This window comes from Callorhinus ursinus, unplaced genomic scaffold (genome assembly GCF_003265705.2).
Source record: "Callorhinus ursinus isolate GAN/ISIS: 27379988/994484 unplaced genomic scaffold, GSC_fseal_2.0 scaffold3, whole genome shotgun sequence".
Lineage (NCBI taxonomy): Eukaryota > Metazoa > Chordata > Mammalia > Carnivora > Otariidae > Callorhinus > Callorhinus ursinus.
The window spans coordinates 65,651,736-65,668,707 of NW_027397065.1; the positions used below are offsets into that span (position 1 = coordinate 65,651,736).

Consider the following 16,972-nt stretch of genomic DNA (forward strand, 5'->3'; position numbering starts at 1 on the left):
TTCATTCAATAAGTATTTATTCAACACTAGCATGTGCCAGGTTGCCAGGTATTGTTCTAAGTCCAGCAGAGAACCAAACAGAAAAGAATTCTTGCCCACATAGAGCTTACATTCTGAAAGTGGGAACACACACACACACGTTATAATATGTGATATATATGAAATATCCCTATAAACTATATGGTATGTCAGATGGTGTAGCAGTTATTATTGGTGCCATATCCATAACCCTGAATATTATATCATATCATCACTTTGGTGTGCTTCTTCCTATTCCAGGGGCCAAGATCTGCATGTATTTGCTTTGAGACTTTTTCCAAAGTCACAGAAGGCTTATTTGCCCACCTTAAGGAAAAGCAGAATTAATACTCCATCCCCAAGAAGCCTACAGCCAATGACTAATGGAAATTGGTGTAAAAATGCCCCAGCTTCTTCTCCACTTAAGTGGGGTAACTTTGGAGCATCTCCCAAGAAACCACTTATACTTGAAATCTTAGGGTAACTCAAACTGTGAAAGAAGATGACACATGTTATAATAAAAAATTAAATAGGAAAAGAAGTTAGGGAGGTCCATAGGGGATAATTTTAAATGGGGAGATCTGGGAAGGCCTCACTGATAAGAAATCAGTGCTATTTGAGGAAAGGTCTGAAGGCAGGAGGGGAGAAAGATATGTGGATATGGAAGAGAGAAGATGTTTCAGACAAGGGGAACTGCAAGTGTAAAGGTCCAGAAGCAAGAGTAAGGAGACCAGTACTGGTCTAAATGGACTAAATGTTTGTATCACCCCAAATTCATAAAGCCCTAATTTGCAATGTGATGGTATTTGGAGATGGGCCTTCCTTTGGGAGGTAAGGAGGTTTAAATGAAGTCATGAGAGGGGCGCTTGGGTGGCTCAGTCATTAAGCTTCTGCCTTCAGCTCAGGTCATGACCCCAGGGTCCTGGGATCGAGCCCTGCATCGGGATCCCTGCTCGGTGGGAAGGCCGCTTCTCCCTCTCCCACTCCCCCTGCTTGTGTTCCTTCTCTCGCTGTGTCTCTCTCTGTCAAATAAATAAATAAAATCTTATAAAAGAAGTGAAGTCATGAGAATGGATCCCCTTGATGAGATTAGTGCCCTTAGGAAGAGATGAAGGGAACCAGTCCTCTCTCAACCATGTAGGAATATAGCAAGAAGGCATCTGTCTACGAATGAGGAGGAGAGCTCTCACCAGAACCCGACCGTGGTGACATCTCGATCTCAGACACCCAGCTTCTGGAACCAGGAGAAATAAATTGCTGTTTAAGCCACCCATGATATCTACGCTATTCTGTTAGAGCTGCCCTAACTGACTAAGGCTACCAGTGGTATGACAGCAGGAAAAGACAGGAGATTCATGGGAGAGGTCTGAGATATAAGAGGCATATCTAAGTAGACACTGTTAACCTCACCGTTTTGTTTTCTGACCATATATTACCGATTAAGGATTGTACATCTGGAAACCTGATTCAAAAGTATACCATGTTATTTAAAGTCAGGAAATGTGGTCATAGCAGACAGGCAAAGAAGCTGACAGAAATGTCAGGGGTTGTGTGTGAACATTTCAGAACATTTCAGAACACTCATATATGTTGTTGTTGTTGTTGTTGTTGTTGTTTTAAGTAAGCTTTCTAAAAATAAAGAATAAAGTAAGCTTTCTATATTGACTTGCATGGTCTCCCATTATTAATTAAGTCTTACTGCAAGGCTTTAGGGGTGCATTTCCAGTCATTAGCTGACCTGGACCTTCACCTTGGCTGCTTATGGCACAGTGCCGTTGTCTTTTGGCATCAGTTTTCTCATCTAAAAAATGGCTCTACCAGCCTTGACCACAACTGACACCATCATACTGTTTGATAAACACCCATTCATTCCCTTTAGGAAGAGGAGGGACCGAAAGAACAGTAAGAGAATAAAGGGGGTTGAGAAATAACTTTTGCCTTGTTATGGAGAAAAAGAACTCCTCTGACTTTTTTACAGTCACATTTTAGAGAAGGGAATCCCTTTTATGCTAATCCAAACAGACAACCCATCTTTGCTTAAACTCTTTCAGTGACTTCCACCTCACTGCTTTGCAAAATGGTCATTCCAATTCTCATGCCCCACTGATTATATTAAAAGTTCTCCATTATTTTGAATTAAAGTCTAAAGAACTTTCTAAGCAAATCAGAAGTATCTCTTTCATGTGACAATCCTTTTATGATTGAATAAAACCAACCTGCTTGCCTTGTTTTTCCTCTGCCAAACATCATCAGGTCTATAAGACATTCCACATATGATTGCAAGCACTTGAACATAACTTAGATGATTGACTTGTCAGCTATTATACTAACCATAAAGCTTACTGCACACCCAATGCTGTTCTAAATGCTTTTAGTTCAATTATCTCATTTAATATTCATGCAGTCTTGGGAAGTAAGTACAATTATTATTCCTATTTTATAGATGAGGACAATATGAAACATAATAATACTCCATCCCCAAGAAGCCTACAGCCAAAATAATTTGCCTAATTACATATAACCAATAAGTTGTGGAGCCAGACACTCAAACTTACCTAGTTTGACTCTAGAGCTCATATTATTCATTCATTCTGTTCTACCACCTGTCAAAAGTTCAGAAATAACAGAAGTAAAACCAATGAATCACTGAAGTGTACTTAGTAAAAGTTAATTGTGCAATCACCAAAAAGACAATTTGCAAACCAGGAGCACTCAAACCAAAACATGGAAAGAGGCTCAAGGGTACATTGTTATAAAGCAGCTTCTATCATGAGAAAACAGTGATTTTATTCTTCACAGTGATTGGTTATAATATTGGAATTTTCTTAAATAATGAGGAATTGGTCAATGGTTACCTTATGTCAACCTTGAGAAACAGTTTAAGTTTTGCTTATGATTTTTAGAGGCACAAGCAAAAAATGACCCAGGTCAAGTTAGTCTTGAAAAAATAAGCTGTTAAGTTTTGTTTGTATGACTTAACTGGTTTTGTCTACTCAGGGAATTTTCAAGGCAAGGATCTGTTTGTTTTTTATTTTAACACACCTATCCACTAACGAACTCGTGGTTAGTTAGTATGAGTCCAGACTAAGATTCAGACCTTCCAGCTCCTAGTCCAATGGTCTTTTCACCATGTCACATTATCCTGAGTGTGGATGGCATGCCCTTGGGAGAAAGTAAGGGGGCTCAGGGGAGCGAGAACTGGGTATAGAATTCCCAAATCCGAATCCCCAGAAGAACTGGATATCAGTTGATCTTTCGCTTCTGTTACCAAAAATAACCTTCCCTATTTCTGAATTTAGTCAGGAAAAATGTACATTGGCAAAGACAAAAAGGTAGTCTTGCTCTAGAAAAGACTTCTAAGATTCTCCCTAATTCTCACACCTTAGGGCCCAGTGAAGACAAAGATCAGGGAAGTCTTCACTTCTAACCAGGAAGGAAGCTGTGGCCTCCAGCCACAGATTCTTGTCACCTAAAGCTGTTGAGATGGTGAAAATTCAATGGTGAAAGCTTCTTTTGTGTGGTGTTTTCCTTCTTCCCCAAAGAGCTGAGAGGTGGAGTAAGGAGAAAGGGAGGGCCTCAGCTTATAAAGCTGAATCTGAAAGAGTTCATCAAGAAAGTGAACTCTCAGAAAGAGCTCATGAAACAAAATCTCAGAGAAAGGAACCAAAGAAGGAGACAGAGATGACAATTGTCAATAGCATGGCAGCAGGCAGGGTGGTCTACTCAATGTGAAACTCAGCCCATGCCATGTTGCTCAATGCCCCAGCGTCTTCCTTCTTCCCTCACAACCCAGAAGACTTAATTCAGAAAGGCACTGCCGTCTCCTCATTCAGAACTCTGCTGAACTTATATTATCAGAGAGGCTCATCTTGACTCTCTGACTTAATTAAAACTCTATCCCATTTCTCTACTTTGTTTTACTTCTTAGCATATACCACTCCCTGACATATGGTTTGCTTGTTTTTAGTCTCTCCTCCCCCCCAACTCCAGCATATAATACCATGGAAGACATCTCAGACTGAGTCTAACTTTTTTTCCTGCTATAATCCAGCAACTAAAACTGAAACTGGTAATTGTTGGTGGATGAATGAAAGAATTAATGAATGAAAAAAAATGAACAAAATTAGGAGGAAAAAAAGAAAGCAGATAGGTAAAGACAATAACAAAAAGATGAATAATTTCAACAGTAAGGAGACCTGAAAAATGAAGTTTGTAACCCAAATATCGACAGGAAGACGGGGCAAGATGAGAGGAACTGATTAAATTTTTAGGGGTTTAAAAAATAAGAATGTTCGGGGCGCCTGGGTGGCTCAGTTGGTTAAGCGACTGCCTTCGGCTCAGGTCATGATCCTGGAGTCCCGGGATCGAGTCCTGCATCGGGCTCCCTGCTCAGCAGTGAGTCTGCTTCTCCCTCAGACCCTCACCGCTCTCTCTCTCTCTCTCTCATTCTCTCTCTCAAATAAATAAATAAAATCTTTAAAAAAAAAAAATAGGAATGTTCATCTTGTCTGCAAACCAACCAAAGGCTTATTTTAATAGTTCTTTCTCTCTGATCCCCACACTCAAAAATGATTCCAATAGCTTTTGCTTAGTGAGCCAGACATAGGATCTGTATTAGTTCCAGTCTTCACAATGACCCCGAGAGTAAGGAATTATTATCCCCACTTTACAGATGAGGAAAGTGGGGGCAAAAAGTTAAGCAATTTATTCACAATAACCAAAAGTTGAACACCATTCAAATGTCCATCAATGGATGAATGGATAAACAAAATGTTGTATATTATTCAGTCATAAAAAGGAATGAAATTATGATACATGGATAAACCTAAAAAAAAAAAAAAAAAGAAAAGATTGTGCTATGTGAAAAAAACCAGACACAAAATGTACCTATTGTATGATTCGATTAATATGAAATAAACAGAATAAGTAAATCCACAGAAACAGAAAGCAGATTGGTTACCAAGGACTGGAAGGAGAGGGATGGGTGCTTACTGGGTGTACATGGGTCCTTCCTGGAGGTGAGAGAAATGTTTTAGAACTAGATATAGGTAATAGTTGCACAACATTGTGAATATAATAAATGACACTGTATTGTACACTTTAGAATAGTTGATTTTATGTTCACCTCAATAATTAAATTAAATTAAATTGAATTAAATTATGGTTAGCAATTTGCACAGTGTTAAAGTGAGTTCCTCAAGTTTAAATGAAAGGACACTAAACAGCAATAAGAAAGCATATGAGAGTATACAACTCACTGGTAAAAGTAAATATACAGATCAATACACAATACTGTAATACTGTAATGGCAGCATGTAAAACATTTTTTATTTTAATATAAAAGTTTAGAGATTAGTATTAAGAATAACTATAACCACAAATATTTGATAATGGATACACAATATAAAAAGATGTAAATTGTCACAATAAAGCATATGGGGGAGAGGTCAAAGTGTAGAGTTTTTATATACTATAGAAGTAACGTTGTTTTCTGCTTAAAATACTCATTACTCTAAAATGTTTTATGTAAGGGGCGCCTGGGTGGCTCAGTTGGTTAAGCGACTGCCTTCGGCTCAGGTCATGATCCTGGAGTCCCAGGATCGAGTCCCACATCGGGCTCCCTGCTCAGCGGGCAGTCAGCTTCTCCCTCTGACCCTCTTCCCTCTCGTGCTCTCTATCTCTCATTCTCTCTCTCTCAAATAAATAAATAAAATCTTTAAAAAAATAAAAAAATAATAAAATGTTTTATGTAAGTCTCATAGTAACTGCAAAAAAATACCTATAAAAGATAAACAAAGAGAAAGAAATCAAGCATATTACCATCAAAAAATCAACAAAATACAAAAGGAAAAAGCAAGAGAAAAAACAAGGAACAAAAGAACTACAAGACAGACAAAAACAATTAGCAAAATGTCAATAGTAAATCCTTTCATATCAATAATTACTTTAACATAAATGGATTAAACTCCCCAATCAAAAAAATGGCTGAATTAATTTAAAAAGAGAAAGAGAGAACCAACAATATGCTATCTACAACAGATTCACTTTAGATTTAAGGAAAAACAGTCTAAAAATGAAGAGATAATAAAGATATTCCATAAAAATGGTGAAAAAAAAAGAGCAGAGATGGCCAAACTTGTATCAGACAAAATAGACTTTAAGCAAAAAACTGTCACTAGAGGCAAAGAAGGACATTATGTAATGACAAAAGGATCAATTCATCAAGAAGATATAACAATTATAAATATATATTCACCTGACAACAGACCACCCAAATAAATAAAGCAAACATTGACAGATTTGAAGGGAGAAATAGACAGTAACATAATAATAATAAAAGACTTCAATAACCCACTTTCAATAATGGATAGAATATCCAGACAGAAGAGCAATAAAGAAACAGAGGACTAGACAACACTATAGACCAAATGAACCTAACAGAAATATACAGAACATTCCACTCAACAGCAGTAAAATATACCTTTTCTTCAATCACACATGGAACATTCTCCAAGAAAGAGCACATGTTAGGTCACAAAACTAATCTTAATTTCAATTTTAAGAATATTGAAATCATACCAAGTATCTTTTCAAAAACACAATGGAATGAAACTAGAAATCAATAACAGAAGAAAAACTAGAAAATTCACAAATATGTGAAAATTAAATAACACACTCTTGAACAACCATTGAGTCAAAGAAGATATCAAAAGGGAAACCAGAAAATTACTTGAGACAAATGAAAACAAAAGTATAACAGACAATGGGATGTAGGGAAAGGAGAACTAGGAGGAAAATTTATAGTGATAAACACCTGCATTAAAAAAGAAAGATCTAAAAACAAAACCCAACCTTAAGCCTCAAGGAACTAGGAAAAAAAAAAAGAAGAAAACTAAGCCCAAAGTTAACAGAAAGAATAAATAATAGAGATTAGAGAAGAAGTCAATGAAATAGAGAACAGAAAAACAGAAAAAAAATCAACAAAATCAAGTTGTTTTTTAAAAAGATAAAACAGACAAACCTTTAGCTGGACTAAGGAAAAAAAGAGAAAGATCAAACAAATAATATTATAAATGAAAGGGGAAAAATTACACCTGACAGGAGAGAAGTAAAAAGGATCACAAGGGACTACACAAGAGAACCCTTGTGTGCTGTTGATAGGAAAGCAAAACAGGGTAGCTGCTTATGGAAAATAGTATGAAGGTTCCTCAAAAATTGGAAATAGAACTAACATATGATCCAGCAATCCTACTTTGGGTATATATCCCCAAAATTTATATCAGGATCTCGAAGAGATTATGTGTTCTCTCGTGTTCACTGCAGCATTGGTCACAATAGCCAAGACAGTGAAACAACGTAAGTGTCCATGGACAAATGAATGGATAAAGAAAAGGTGGTACGTACATGCAGTGGGATACTAGTCAGCCTTTAAAAAAGGAAATCCTGCCATATGAGAGAACATGGATGAGCCTGAAGGACATGCTGCTAAGGGACATAAGCCAGCCACAGAAAGACAAATACTGCATGATTCTACTTACATTTGGCATCCAAAATAGTCAAACTCCTAGGGATGCCTGGGTGGCTCAGTAAGTTAAGCGTCTCACTCTTGATTTTGGCTCAGGTCATGATCTCAGGGTCCTGGGATCCAGCCCCGCATTGGGTTCCGTGATCTGTGGGGAATTTGCTTGAGATTCTCCCTCTCCCTCTCCCTCTTCCCTCTTGTGCATGCATGTGCACACGTGTGTGTGTGTGTCCGTGCATACACCCGCATGCACGCGCATTCTCTCTCTCTCTCAAATAAATAAATCTCTAAAAAAATAAAATAAAATAGTGAAACTCATAGAAGCGGAGAGTAAAATGGTAGTTTCTAGGGACTGGAGGGAGGAGAAAATGGGAAGTCATTGTTCAAGGGGCGTGAAGTTTCAGTTCTGCAAAATGAATAAGTTCTAAGAGAGCCGCTGTACAACATTGGGTCTATAGTTAATAATATTGTATATAGAACACTTAAAATTTTGTTAAGAGGGTAGATCTCATGTTAAGTGTTCCTACTACAATTTAACATACAATAAAATAAACCAATATTCATCATGTATCAGAAACGTAGTTGGAAATTTTTCTGACAGGATGTTCCCAAACATATGATTTCTCAGTTTTACAATCTGGGAAGTGAAATTTGTACCATCCGGCTGTCCTTACATTTCCCTCCATCCCTTCCCCAAATCACATACAAGATAGAGACGGAAAAACCGTATCAGTCAAAGTCAACTTTTCCCCTGGTACCAGTTGGGCACTTCAGGAGGAACACTCATTTTACTGACACTTGGGCTTTATGAACTCTAGCCCTGAAGCAGATCTTGTCAAAATACAAAGTCAGATTCAGAAGCTAAGGGTGGGGTCTGAGACCCTGCCTTTCTAATAAGCTCCCAGGTGATGCCGATGCAGCTCGTCTAAGGACCACACTTTGGGTAGCAAAACACACACACAGTAGCCTAAAGAAATCCATGCACTTTTGCAGAGTCTAACAACCACTTCATTTTATTCAGCAGGCCCAGTTTCCCTCTCGGAGGTTAGGAGACATGGATCCTCATCACTCAACAGACCAGCTCTCTTAGCATCTTCCACATGGAGAAAAATATTCCCATTCCCATGTTCATAAAGGCTCATTGTACTTAGCCTAACTGCTTATCCACTAATGAGGGTTTCCTTGGAAGGAAGGAAACATTATCTAATAATAGTAGTGCCTTATATTTACACATGGTTTATAAGTTACCAAATGTACTCACACCTGTCAGCTCATATCAGCCTCCCAATGATCCTTAGAGGTAGAACAGAGGAGTATATTACAAACCTACTTGATAGAAGCAAGCAGACAGAAACAACTGCCTTCAGAGTTGGAGCTTTCAGGGAAAGCTTTCAGAAGAAAGTGACTTTGAATATGAAGATCAGGAATGGATACAGTTTTGAGTAGGTAAGGACTGGGGGCAATAACATGCCAAGAAGGGAAGATGGATTCAAACACACTGTAAATATTGATTGAGCTACTATTCCCCAAACCAGTAAGATCAGGAGGAGCAAAGACATTGTAACTTTAATCTGTGGGAAGAACGTACCATTAAAGAATTTTAATTCAGGGAGTGATCTAATCAGATTCAGCATGGGAGCATTTGAGTTTCACACAGGCAAGGCTGGGGAGAGTGAGGCCATCCAGCGGGGGGCGGGGGGGCTCTGGAAGGGGAAGAAGTGAGAAATGATGAAGGAATGACCTGGAGCATTGACCGTGGAAAGGGATAGAAAGATATTTGTGCCTGATTGGATGGAGATTGTGACAGAGGGAACATTAACAGTTGAAGCCATCAGAAAAGATAAGCTTTTATATCTCAAGGACCATAAAAATGTGCATGCCCTTTGACTTAATTATGTCTCACTGGGATTTTAGGCTAAATTTCTTTCCCCAAAGGCAAAATTTCTTTCCACAGACAAGTCCATTGTAGTATTACTTATAACAGTGAGAGTTTAGGAACAACCGAAATGTTCATAAGATGGTATAATTCAGTAAATTATTGTGCAATAAGAGTAAAAAGGACATTATAAGATTAAAGAAAGAATTGAAGAATATTTTTAAAAGACCTGAATAAACACAGAAACATATTTCCTGGGTGGAAGAATTAACACTTCAATGCTATAATTTTTTTTCAAATTAATAAATAAATGCAATGTAATGCCAAAGAAATTTTTTCTAATTTAAACAAATTTAAAAAAATAATTTGAACAAATTGATCCTAAAATTTTATGAAAAAAATAATATCACATTTATCAAGAAAATTTTAAAAGGAAAGACTTGCACTAAGAGGTATTATAATACACAATTTTTATAATACAGTTAGCAAAATTGTGCATTATTGGCATGCAAACAGAATGTGGTAGTGCCCAGAATAGATATAAATATATATGTAAATGTAATGTATGACATTGACATTAGAAATCATTGGAGAAATCATGGATTTTTCAATAAAGGGTAATGGGATAATTCACTATGCATTCAGAAGAAAATTAATATATATAATATTTACAAGTAAAAATTACATTTAATGTGTGGAATTTACATATAGTATTTAATATAGTAATATGTTAACATATTGCTTGGTCACAAAAGTTAATATATGTCATATTTATAATATATTTATAATATTTATAAATATAATATAAAATGTGATAAATACAATGTTTGTAATATTTTTTAAAATTCCTAGGATAATTAAAAATCTATTGTTAAAAAACTAACAGTATTAGAAGCAAAGAAGCAATAGAGGAAACCCAGAGCCTTATGTTCTGGAATATAAAAGACAGATTTGACAAGATGAAAACTCAAAACTTATGTGCAGTGAAATAGTCCATAAACAAAATCAAGGGAAATAGGACAGAGAAATGTTTACAATAGATTTCACTAGGTGTTAATATGTGTAATAGTGATAGAGACCTCAAAGATTAATTTTTAAAAAGACAAGCATACTAGGCATAGGATTGAGCAGCCACAGCATAAAAAAAGAATTCAAATAATAAACATATGGACTCAACCTCCCAAGAAGTCAGGAGACTGAATTAGAACAATAAGACACCATATTTTGCTTACTAGACTGGCAAAAATCAGACTGATAAAACCCAGTGGCGGCAAGAATGTGACAAAACATCCTTGGTAGAAGTATATATTACTAAGAATGTATATTGCTAAATATTTGGGGACTATTTACCTACCTTATGATTCAGTAATCTCACTTCTAGGATTTTCTTCTATAACAATTTTTGGAGAGCAACTTGGCAGTGATCTATCAAAAGTTCAGTTCTCATTCCCTCTGACCCAACAATGCCATTTCTAAATGTCTATCCTAAAGTACATGCAAAGATAATCATGGCAGCACTTCTTATAATAAAAAGCTGAAATTACCAAAGATCTAACAATGGAAGGATGGTAGAATAAATTACAAACTACACAGCCATTAAAAAGAATGAGTTAAGTCTGTAGCTAGTAACCTAGAATATATAATTCCACTAAACTTAAAAAAGACAAGTCACAGAAAGTGTTACATTTTTAGTTTAAAAAATATTTGCATGTGCATATGGAGACATGATGATATACAGGTAGGAAAAAGATAGGTATGCCCCCAATCTGTTCACCGCGGTCACCTCAAGACATAAGGTCAGAGGAAAGGAGGGGGGTGTGTGATTTGGGAAGGTTATATCTGACTTTATAGATAAAGATTTTTTTCAACAGTGCTGTGATGTGTTTTTTTTTTCACTCTTGGTATTTTTAGCATTTTTCTTTTTCTTTTCTTTTTTTTAATTTTTGAGAAAGGAATATAGTCCTCAAAGAAGAAAGATGAAGATCCAAAGGCAAAACTGTTCCCAGGCACGAAGGAGGAGAAAGAAGAGAGACATGGCAAAAGGCAACCCAGAGAAGTCACGGACAGAAAGGGTCTGGGGAGGGCAGGGGCTGAGAACCAAGGAATGACAGCGTCTGGAGGAGGAAGGGAGGGAGGCAGTGCACTGCAGAGAGGTCAGGATGACGCCACCCAGAAAGCAGAGGATGAGCAGCAGGGTTGCAAGCCCGGGTGCAAATGGGGGTAGGGGTGTTCCACTCTGCCTGTGCATCTCTGGAGAAACAGAGAATTAGAGCTTCACCCTAAACCTCCTGAATTAGAAGCTCTTCAAGTGACACCCAGACACACACAGTAGCTTTGAAACACTCCTCAGATGATGGTAGTGGTGTGCGGTCAAGGTTGAGAAATCACCAATTAAAGGCAGAGGAAAGTGTAGTGAGTCAGGGAAGCTGAGGAGTGTAGTTCATTCTTTCCCACTAAGTTTGACAGGTGCAGAAAGGAGCGAATTAAATTAATAAAAGTTATTAGAACATGGTAAAGCACCAAAAGGGTCACCAGGGTCAAGGAACATGTGAGCACGTTGTAGGCTAAGATGAAGAAGCCCATGGGCAGAAGAGATGAAATATTTGAGGAAGGTGGTAAAAAAAGAGGAAGGGGCAGAAAGGATTTGTTTCTAGACTTTCTGGTATTTGTCAGACATTTTAGATATGCTATCACCATTATTATTTCTTTTACTGGTGATTAATAACCACCATTATTATTATTTTTTGAGGCATATATTACAGCATCCTCTTTACAGTGAGACAACTGAAGTTTAGGAAAGCCATATGAATAGCAAGGACTCAAACCCACGCCCAAAGCATTCAGTCACGGAGCAGGGTCTTGGAGGCACAGTGACTGCTGGTGGTTTAGGGATAGTAGCCTCTGTGCCCTGCACCACAGAGCAGACAACCAAACTGTCACCCACCAGAAGCCATGAGCACAGGGGAGCTGAGCAGCCCACAGCTGACTGGGAGCCACAGGAGGAAAAGCGAGGTCCCCACCTTCCAAGAGCAGACAGTCTGGACTTTGCCTAGAGTGCTATCTTTTTCATCAGCTATTAAAACTGTCTGACTAGAACAACTCCAAGAAAATGGAGTAATCCTTTGCCTTGCAAAAGTCATAGGGAAATATTCTGTCACTGAAGATCTCATGTCCCCCAGCGGTTCGGGAAATAAATAGGAGTTGCATGCATTTGTGGCCCCCACAGCGGACGCAAACGTACCTGGAGGATCACAGGAAGCAGGTGAAGGCTGTGCATGAAAGATGTATCTCCCCCTAGACTGAGAGAACCAGATGGAGTCTCTGGCCATGTTACTGACCAGGAAGAATCGGGTGATTGTAGGTGGGCTTCCAGTCCAAAAGGATCACCAAAGCATCCTGAGATTTTCAACGTATTCCTGAGGCCTAGCAAGTGGCTGCCAATAAATATCTGCCAGTTATTCCAGAGTGACAGTAAAAGTGGCCTCAAAGGGGGAAAGCCCCCTGTTCCAGTAACTTTTATTTTTGGAAACTCGAGAGGCTTTGTTTAGAGTATCTCCTTGATAGCCCTTCTGGGTTATGAAACAATCAGCTGCGGTATTAATCAATGGCATCTAACAGACACTAGCAACTTAGTAATTGATGGATATCTATTTGATTCAGGCAGTTACTATTTATTTCAGTACTTTTTTTGCAAGAGAAAAGCAGTTGTGCATGGTTTTGCTATTACCAAAAAACAAAACAAAACAAAACAAAAACAAAAACCCTATTAGAAAAAATAAATTCTACATTTGCAGAAAATAAGAAGAGGGTGGCCCTACCACTGTTTCTGTTATACTCGTGTGGTGGAAAAGAATCACAGCACCCCGGAAATTTGGGCTGTGGGGTATCAAAAAAGAAAGCAAAACCCTGCTTAGGTCACTGACTGTTTATTTTCTTTTGCCCCTTTTACTCTGACCCCTCCTTCTTGTCAGAGAAGGGGAGATTCAACTCCCTGGAGCCCCCATCCCCCACCCCCGTCAAATATTGTGAAGCTGCTGTTATTCAGAGATAAGGAAAGAAATTTGACAGGAGGGCGCTCCCCATCTTGACTGCAGGGAGGAAGGAATACCATCTTCGAGGTCATTCGATCTATTAAGCCATTTTTATGATTGTTTTGCCTCTGTATTTTCTGGGGCAGTCTCGGTGGAAGATGTGTGGCCCTAATCATGGGAAACCAATCTGGGATAATCAGTTATTTCTTCCCCACGTCTCTGTGTTCTGGCTCCCCCGAGCACCTCCCTCACCTTGTAAACCTGGCAGGCTCTGGACATTTTGCATGCTGAAGAAAATCACTGTTTTGCCTCTAGCAAGGAACGTAAATGTTGCAACACTGACTCCTCCTCTAATGAAGAAAGAGTGAACAAGTGCACCGAGTTAGGCTTCTTCTCCCAGAGCCACCGGGCTGGGGACGGTGGCGCCCAGGCTGAGATCCTGTGCCGCCCGTCTTCTGGGCTTCCCCCACTCCGCCCCCGCCCCCGCCCCCGCCGCCTTTCCGTCTTACAGGATCCTCTCCATCTATCTGGATTTTACCGGCTGTTCGCGAAACAGCTTTACACACAATGGATCTCCACGTCCTTTTGCAGGAAGTGCTCACGGACTGATGTGGCAGACTTTGCTCCCAGGCAAAAGTGAGTAGCCACTGCCAGGCTGAGCCTGGGGCGGACGCGGGGGCTGCGGGTTCGAGGCGGGAGAAGCGCTAGGGCAGCGCGCGCGCGCGCGGCGCGGGGGCTGCGGGTTCGAGGCCCGCGTGCGGCGCGGGCTGCGGCTCCAGGAAAGCGGCAGAACCCAGGCGCCGGCGGCAGAGGCGCTGCCCGGCAGCGGCCGCAGGTGCGAAAGCCAGACCTCCGACTGCAGTCAGCATTGCTGGCCCCTCGGAGAGAAACTAAAAGTGCCCCCTCCCCCTCACAATAGCACACCTTGGTCTTTTTTAAAGGCATCTTCGAATGCGCCCTGGAGAGTGAGTTTCGGCGTGACCGTGGGATTCTCGCAATGTAAATTATTTACGTCAAACTGAAAAGAAAAAATCGCGGGAAGGGCTCGGGCAGGTGAGGTGATGCCCGCGGGCTCGCGGGGCCTCCCGGCGGCAGCGGCGGCGGCGGCGGCGGCGCAGACTCCGGGCAGCGGGTGGGGAAAGTTCAGGGTCACCCGTGCTGGCCCGAAAGGCGGGGCTCCCTCGCGAAGGCAGTGGGCGCCGCCAGGGCGGGTCCGAGGCTCCCGCCGAGCTCGTAGCCCCGAGCGGAGGCGGGACGGGGGGGGGCCTCCCCGGGAGGCAGCGGCGAGCAGAGCCCGCCGGGGGGGAGCGGCAGACTCGGGAGGCGGACGGGCACGCGCGGGTAACTGGGGAGCCGGGTGCGGGGCGGGGGTGCCAGTTCTTCCAGCAGGAAAATATCCTTGTAGTGACCTCCACTTGTACCCTGGGGAAGCAGCCCACGGTGCCCTCATAAGCAATTTAGGGTTTTCTGTGATGGAACTTGAAAACGGTTGCAAAATAGTATTATTAATCTGGAGAGATTCGTTTGCTTTCATTCATCAAGTTGGTTGGTAAAGATTCTTCTCGTCTCTGCTTCTTGGTTAGTGGAGTACTGCTATTCCTGGCCCAGCCTCTGGCTGTGCAAACTCAGGCAAGGCAATCATCCTCTCTGGGCTTCGGTTTTCTTTGCAACATTTAGGAAAATTAATCATTCCATAGATAGATAGATAGAGGCTATATATATATATATATATCATTAAACATAATATGTGTATATGCAGAGTATATTGTATATATAATTATATATGTTATATATATAGTATATAATATATACTATATGTGTAGTGTATATATATACTATATTATATATATGGGGTAAATATGCTGAATATTGTAAGGAAGAAGCAGATAAAAATTTTAATTTTAGTGGTTCTTAAAAACTGGGCATCATGGGTCCTTTTGAGAATTAGCTATGAGTGTTCTCCCAAGGAGTTCTTATGTAATGTACATAAAGTTTTTCAAGCAATCCCTCAGAGTTTGTGGACACTCCTGAAGACCATGCCTGAACCCCAGGTAGACATTCCTTTCCTTCCTTTTGAGGACCTTTTGTATCAAGACCACCCAGGTGGGCTGGCTATGGAAGTAATCTATAGCCCTCTGGTGGGGTCTGGAGTCAGCCATGCTAGTGAAGGAAAAAGCATTCCCATTATGAGTAAGCTCCTGGGATACTGTTTCCCAAAGGCTTCACCAATCTCTGCCTCCTGGGGAACCTTCCTCACAAACTCTTTTCATGACTCTCCAAAGGTGAGGTCCTCACCCTTGGAGTTTTCAGTCCTATACACAGCCACCTCTAGAAAGTCACAGTCTCAAAGGTAGCTCTTCAGGTCACCTAGCTGGATGTCAAACAGCGAGGCTAAAACTTTGTTTTGAAACAAAGTGCTGTTTGCTCCCTGTGCATAGTAGGAATAGTAATAGTTCTTTTGGACCTATGCACTTTTCTTTTAAAGTAGTAAGGACTCCTATTGGGGCACCTAGGTGGCTCAGTTGGTTAAGGGTCTGACTCTTGATTTTGTCAGGCTCCATGCTGGGCGTGCAGCCTGCTTAAGATTCTCTCCCTCTTCCTCTGCCCCTCCCCCCCAAAAGAAAAAAATAATAAATAAAATAAAAAAAAGTACCAAGGACCCCTGTCTTGTGGGACCTGAGTCTTCCATTGGCATTGCCAGCAGGGTACAGCAGAGGACACGTGGATCTTTGGAATCCACAAGACTGGGCTTCAAATCTTGGCTCCACACTTGGACAAGTCACTGAACTACTCTAAGCCTCATGTTCCCTGTTTGTAAAATGGGGAACAATACTGCCTTTCTTGCATAGTTGTTAGGAAAATGGAAAATGAGAAATGGAAATGCCTGGTTTATAGTCAGTAGTCAACTCGTATTATTAATATTAACATGAGGTTATCAGTAAGTGTTAGTTTCATGCTTTTCTAGAGCAGCTTACTATTCTATGGGGCTTATGTCAACAAAAGAATGTGTAAAGTCAATTCTGCTCTAATTATTCTCAAAGATGAGGGGTGTGTTCAAAAACACAGAGTTGGTTTTACTGCTTCACCTTTGTCAAGCAGAGCACTCTATGTGGCCAGCAAATAAAATGTGTCCAGACTGACATGGATTCTCGACCCTTCCTCCCAATTCTCTTTTGGCCCATAATCTTGAACATGAAATAGCTAGCTCTCTGCATGGACACCGGAGTGGTCTCATGGTTGCATCCATCTCCAGATACCCTAGAAACCGTCTCTGTAAAGAGAATTGTCTCCACTGTTATCGTTCGAAGGGTAGCACAGATATAGCCAATTCAGCTGACTCCGTCTCTCCGTACCTCTCCGCTTCTCTCGGTCTCCCTCTTTGGTAATGGCCCCTCAGTTGTGAGAAGCTGGATGACGTTGAGATGTGGGAAAGAAATAGAATCCTAAAAGGAAATTTGATACCCTCAAAGTAGTCATTCCAAAGATGGATCAGTATGCTGGCAAGGCATTTGTGCATGCAAAGAT

General features: G+C 40.4%; 1 protein-coding gene across 5 annotated transcripts in view; it reads left to right on the plus strand.

Annotated features, from left to right (window-relative positions):
* Window positions 1-13,799: 13,799 nt before the first annotated feature.
* PRLR (prolactin receptor) overlaps window positions 13,800-16,972 on the plus strand; it is a 175,944-nt gene continuing 172,771 nt past the window's right edge. For 2 of the 5 annotated variants that reach the window (XM_073891030.1, XM_073891031.1), the window contains exon 1: window positions 13,801-14,083. The gene's annotated coding sequence lies outside the window, so the exon portion shown is untranslated. Of the gene's footprint in view, window positions 14,084-14,388; window positions 14,413-16,972 lie in introns of all 5 variants that reach the window. The other 3 variants (XM_073891029.1, XM_073891032.1, XM_025866662.2) reach the window with 3 other exon arrangements.